We start from the raw sequence: 6581 nt of genomic DNA, 5'->3' as shown, positions 1-6581 counted from the left end.
AAAGATATTTTTAATAATGAATATAAGTATTTAATCATTGTTATTTGAGTGTTTAAAAGTTAAATAATTATTCAATAAATATATGAAAATGATATTATTTTTTAAAGAAATAATTTCTTAAAATTTATATTTTGATATTACTTATTCAAATTTGTTTTATCTAAAAGATTATTTTATTCAAAATTAAAAAATAAAATATAAAAATATTTGTAGTATCATATATATATATATATATATATATATATATTTGATAAACACTGCTCAAATTTGTTCTAAAAGTTGACAATGCAGGTTTGATTTGATGGATGATCTCTTTAAAAAAGTGAAATGACTTAGAAATTGAATTAAGTGGTATGCAAAAGTTGGGTTCGCATAGTCCATAAGCTATAAGTTATAGTGCTGCACAAAAATAATTTAATTGTACTGTATTTAAGTTAATTTAACTATTTTAAATTAATTGTTAATAATAAAATTAAATTGTACTATTTTTTAAATTAAATTTTGAAAAATTATAAACAGTTAACTGTTAGTACACTGAACTGTAATACAAGCAGTGACATACTTTTGGTCATGTAGACTTGATAGCTTTTAACTTGGCAGCTTACGTTATGGTTTTGGTCAACCTGTAGACTTCATCAAATCTTTAAATTTTTATCTCAAAATTCTGAAAAATCACAACTAAAATTCAAGTTAGTCAAGTTTAAGAAGATTTAATCAAAATTAGAATCAAATAAACACTATCATACAGCATCGAAGACTGTTAATGAAGGTGGAAAATTTGTGACAGTAGCAGCACTATACTTCTAATGAAAAGGAAAAGAAAGTCTTTCTTAGGTAATGAAAATAAAGGCTTGAGAAAAGTAAACAGGCATGAAAGATAAAACGTATTTAGGAAAGCCATTTCAACCTTTCTTCGTCTCCATTATAGTTTATTCTTTTAATCATTATCGTCAAATTCAAGTTCCATAGATGATTTTATTTGCAAGTTTCATGATGTGATGTTCAACTATCTTGTTAACTTCTCTTAAGAATGAATATGGTAGGTGGGATGGGGTTAGATGTTCAAAAAATCTATCATTCAGCAATGCAGATTATAACAGTTCAATTCAGATGCAGTTCAGTTTATTAGAAGAAAAAAATAGTGCAGTTCAGTTCGTCTGAACTGTTTCTTCAGTTTAGTGCAGTTAAAACGAATTATTTTTTAGTTTAGTGCAGTTATTGATAGTGCAGTGCAGTTCGATATATTTTGTCCCGCCTTAAGCTGTGTGGATTGACTCATGACTTGCATAAAAAAACATTGCACTTGTATGTTGATTACATTTTTCTAGAGTTTTATATAAACGTTTTAAATTATTGTATGAGTAAAAAAGATAAGTGTTATGTATTCTAAAATTTGAAAAATATATCGTATATGTCAAAATACGAATATAAATATTATAAAAATATTGAATTATCAATTTATCATTCTATTTTTTAAAATCTTTGTTTACTTTAATGAACTGGTTAAAATTTCCTAATTTATTAAATATTAAAAAATTTATCATAAAAAAAGAGCAGATCCACGTACCAAATTTATACAAAATAGACCAAACTTTTGGGCCCATATTTAACACAAGAAAGGCCAACCCCAGCCTACATGACACGGCGGACACATGATGTAATCATATCTCTATGGGCCAAACCTCTGGCCTTAATGAAAACCTGTGAAGAAATAAATGATATAAAATAAAACCCAGTTTAACACTAAACTAAAATGTACTATATCAATAGCATAACATGTAAAAAAAAAAAAAATCAACTTGAAATCATTTACAAAGTTCAATATTAATTTAGAAGAGTCACCGTTAATTCAATTTAGTAAGCAAAAATCTTAATTTATTCCACAAACAAATCAATTCAATAGCATACAAAACTCAACCACGAAGTTCAAAAATTACAAAAGCCTTATACATATCCTCCACCATGCTTCCATTTATACAAATAAATCATTAATGTACTAAGAGAGTAACAATTATCTTTTCTCACCATTATCAATTATTTTCCAAATAAAATATTAAGTTAGCTTTTCCTTTGTTAAAAAATTGAGTTAAGATAAGAAGTATTCTTCTTTGTAACTCAATTTTTTATCAGTTGAATTTCTTCCAATTTATTGGCGAGAGATTAATCTATTCGTGGTACAAAATCAATGTTGCTAATCCGAGAAATTTTCATGAAAAACTAAATTCATGTTAATGATTAATAGTCTTAAAATGATTGTTTTGCAACTGTTATTATATAGTATACGCGACCTATATCTCATGACATTTTTAGGTACATTAAAAAATATTTTTGAAAGATGTATTAACAAGATTTCAAATTAAAAGGATGTGTTTATTTTTTTATTTAGAAGAAAAATGGCAGCAGATTAACCAAAGAAGCAATGTTTGGAATCTAATTATGTAAAGTTTCTAGCTAGTTGAGCTATTTTGTATATGGGAATTTGAAAAAAATAATGAAGAGATTTTTTCTAATAAAATTTGAATCAGATAAAAATAACAAAATAATATTTTTATTTCATTATGTAGTTTTCTTGAAACGAAATAAGTATTACTGTTCATTTTGAATAAACTCATTCACAAGTACTTATAGAAAAATAAATAAAACTTTTATCAGAAGCTAAATTGTAAGCTTTATTTTTGTTCAGACTTAACTTATCTAAAATACATTATTTTAACTTGTATTAAAAAATAGAGCTGTTAAAACGGGTCATCCGACCCAACTCAGTTTGGCTCATGATGGGTTGACCACTTAGTGGGTCAACCTAACCCGGCTCACTTATTAGCAAATCAACAAAATTAGAACCCGACCCGACCTACCACGGGTTGACGGGTTAAACAGGTTGGCTCACTGACTTATTTAATTAAAAAAAACACACAATTTTTTTTTCAATCTCAAGAAAACTAAATTATAATTTCAATTAAAATCTAAATAAACTTCAATACAATCAAAATAAAATCCCAAATTATGTTAAACTCTAAATACAAACCAAAATCACAAAAATATAAATTACTATCTAACATCAAATCATTATTGTCACTTATCAAACTATAGTATTAGAATCTTAAATGAATAAATCTACAATATTTTCATCTCTTAAAACATCTTCTTTATCCCATCTACAATATATATATATATATATATATATATATATATATATATATATATATATATATTATATATGTATATTATATATATACATATATAATATATATATATATTATATGTATATATATATAATATACATATATAATATATATATATATATATATAATATTATATATCTATATATATATATATATAATATACATATAATATATATATATATATATAATATATTATATATTATATATATATATAATATATTATATATTATATATATAATATATATATATATATATATTAAATATTTAAAATTTATTAGCGGGTTGGTGAGCCAATACGGCTCTTCACGGGTTCAACCCGAATGAGCTAGGTTCATAGTGGATTGGGTTCATTTTTAACCTGTACTGAAATTTGTAATTTTTTTTCGATCCAACCCGATCCGAATCCGTGATGAACCGGGTTGACTCGCGGGTTATAACCCATTTTGACGGCTCTAAAAAATCTACTCATATTTCTTTTCTCGTATTAAGAGAAAGTTTATCCAAACGAGATATCCATCTCATATTATAAAAGGAAAGAAATTCTTTTAAATTCCATTTTATTTCCCTTCAAAAATCCAAATAAAATTTTACTTAATCCATTCATGAATAAAACTACTTCATGAGTGATTCCAGAACTTTGATCTCTGTCTCCATTAAAGTTTTGTATTCAGCATTTCAGATTCTGTGTGCACTGCGAGGCGCTACCACATGAGAGTTGGTGAACACATTTTCTTACCACTATGTATTGTTTTAAGGACTAATGTATAATGTATAATTTGCCTAAGATTGTGCACTGTTCATCATTACTTTAGGTAAGAGTAGAAAGATTGGTTTCTCCAATAATAACCAGGCAAAGAGCATGCATGCAGCAGAACATAGGAAAGGCAAACATAAGACAGACAAACATAATTTATCCAAAAGTAAAAATCACCAAAATCACCGGAACCAACAAAAAATAAACTTTGTTAAGATAGACTTTGATGCAATTCGATATCATGTTAAAAAATAAATTTTAAATTTAATGTAACATTGTAAAATCAGATTTTAAGGTCAGGTTTGCAACAACTTATATATTATAAATTGATTTTATCTATAATTGATGTGAGACTTTCATCGTAAATCACATTAATATTTTTCATAGGTGAGTTACATTTTACTTCTTTGGTGATAAATTAAAAATGTCTCAACCACATTGATGGAAAACTGTCATTCTCACAAGAAAATGTAATGAAGAAGAAAAGCAAAACTTGGCTTAAACTAATTAACATGCAAGAGACTAAAACCAAAGAGATGCATTTCCATTAACTTTTAATTACCTCTAATATGCCACCATTGTATGAGATTAAGCTAAAGCAGCCACAGGGCAACTCTCCTTTGGCAAGTTATTGACACCGAGTTTTGGAAGCTCCAAAAAGGTTGACCCTTCACCTGCCATGGGAGAGTTGCCCTATTGCTGAGTTGCTTAAGTTTTCACCTTCAATTGGTGCTTGTGTTGTGTCTTGAATTGTATGTGGTTTGTGTGTGTGACACTTGAGTAGTCTTTATAGAAAAGAAGATGGAATAAACCAATGAAACATTGGCATATGCTTGGGTTATGCTGAGGATATCCATTCACCAAAAAATGTTTTACTTTGGCTGACAATTGTACAGTTTTTATGCTCATAAATTGCTGATTCCTCATAGCCAAAGGTCACAAACCTTTATTGGTCCTTCCCAACATATTCAGATTCTTCTGTACTTTAAAGAAGAGAAGTGGAGAAAAGAAGTTGTACCAAAATCAGGGTATCTTTTAATCTTTTATATCATCAGTGTTGCTCAGTGGCTGCCCCTCACTCTCACTCATTCTCACTCTCACTTTCATACCATAATTTTCAACTTTTTTTGCTTTGTGTTTTGCTTTAAATGTGTTCTGGTTTAGCCTGTTTTTTTGGGGCTTTTATGCCTTTTGATATCAAACATTTTCCGCTGTTAGTGATTTTTATGACTCATTAGTCATTGCGAGATTTTGTTGGTAGAGTTGATGTGGCCAAGACTTTAGGCCATTTTGCAATACAGCTTGCTAATGCAACTTTTTCTGCATTATCATCCATGATGCTTGTCTTTTAGACCATCTTATTCAGTAATTCATCATCTATATTATTTTGTAATGTATCCTCACATCATATGACACAAATATGACTAAGAATGAAGCTGGATTCACAACAAAAGCTCCATTTTGGTGTAATTCTTTTGAAAAATTATAGAAATGGTTAGATTTGAAAAAAATTACAGAGATGGATAAGTGATATAACTTTAACATGACTTTTATTGACAAAAAGTCATGTTAAAGTGACACAACTTTACCATAAAATGCGTAAGATTTTTGAAATGAAGTCATATCATGATTACATGATTTTATTTCCGTACATTTTAAATTAAAACTTACTTAAATAATACGACTTTAATTCAGTTTTGGTTGAAGTCATCGGGATAACACGATTTCAGTTAAAAATACTTTGAACTAAAATCGTGTTTGACATGACATCAACTTCAAAAATATTTTGAACTAAAATCATGTTACTTTATCATGACTTATTTACTGGGAAGTCGTACCACCTTAATATGACTTATCTATTTTCATAATTTTTTAAAATTTAACTATTGGGATAATTTTTCAAAATAATTGCACCAGGCTGTTTTTGCCCTGAACTCATACAGTGTAACCCCTGGCACATTGAATGTAGACATTGAATAGGACAAATGAAGAGAAAATCTGTCATAATTCTTGCAATTTAATATTGTACTACCAGATTACTACTTTTTAACAAAGACAAACACAACGAAAGAAGTTTGTGTGCTCGTAATATAGAACTTTTCATTTACAATATTTGTGTAAAAACTGGCTTCTCACGTATCTTCTATGATAGGGATTTGTGTGATTTGAAATTCTGACATTTAAAATAAACATGATAAGCAATATACAAATAAAAATATCCATGAAATGTTCTTAGTGTTTTTTCTCAAGATTTTTTTATGAGAAGTGAATTATGTATAAGAACAAGTAATTATAGCTTTTTTAAGAAAAAAAAAATGAATAACATAAATTTACTTACACTAATGGAATGTAAGTATAGATGCAAGATATACATAAATTTGCTCAAATCACAATTTATGAGATCCAAACAATACTAACTTAATTAAATGCTTGTGTAGATACTATAGTTTTACAAAATTATTTTCGTGATCATGATTTCGTTTGTGATTTATTTTTATTTGTAATGAACTGATGAAAAAAATGTACGGGTGAACCATTGGCCAGCTCAACCTACTATGGTAATAAGTGGGTTGACTAGTTTAATAATACTTGTCCTCTCAATTTATAATTAATTTAAGGTTAAATATGTTTTTTTCCCTTAATTC

General features: G+C 27.4%; 1 long non-coding RNA gene across 2 annotated transcripts; it reads right to left on the bottom strand.

The window, feature by feature from the left end:
- Positions 1-269: 269 nt before the first annotated feature.
- On the bottom strand, positions 270-4775 carry LOC146887287 (uncharacterized). 2 transcript variants are annotated; one of them, XR_014994160.1, is made up of 3 exons: positions 4499-4704; positions 1568-1701; positions 270-664 (listed from the first exon to the last, which is right to left on the bottom strand). It is a non-coding gene; the product is annotated as an uncharacterized LOC146887287 (long non-coding RNA). The 2 variants fall into 2 exon arrangements; XR_014994159.1 differs by lacking the exon at positions 270-664 and having other exon boundaries at positions 1537-1701; positions 4499-4775.
- Between the last annotated feature and the right edge of the window lie 1806 nt (positions 4776-6581).

Source organism: Vigna unguiculata, chromosome 4 (genome assembly GCF_037176805.1).
Source record: "Vigna unguiculata cultivar grain cowpea cultivar isolate G323 ecotype 2 chromosome 4, ASM3717680v1, whole genome shotgun sequence".
NCBI lineage: Eukaryota > Viridiplantae > Streptophyta > Magnoliopsida > Fabales > Fabaceae > Vigna > Vigna unguiculata.
The sequence above is the reverse complement of the archived record's forward strand: the minus strand, read 5'-3'. Positions and strand labels throughout refer to the sequence as shown.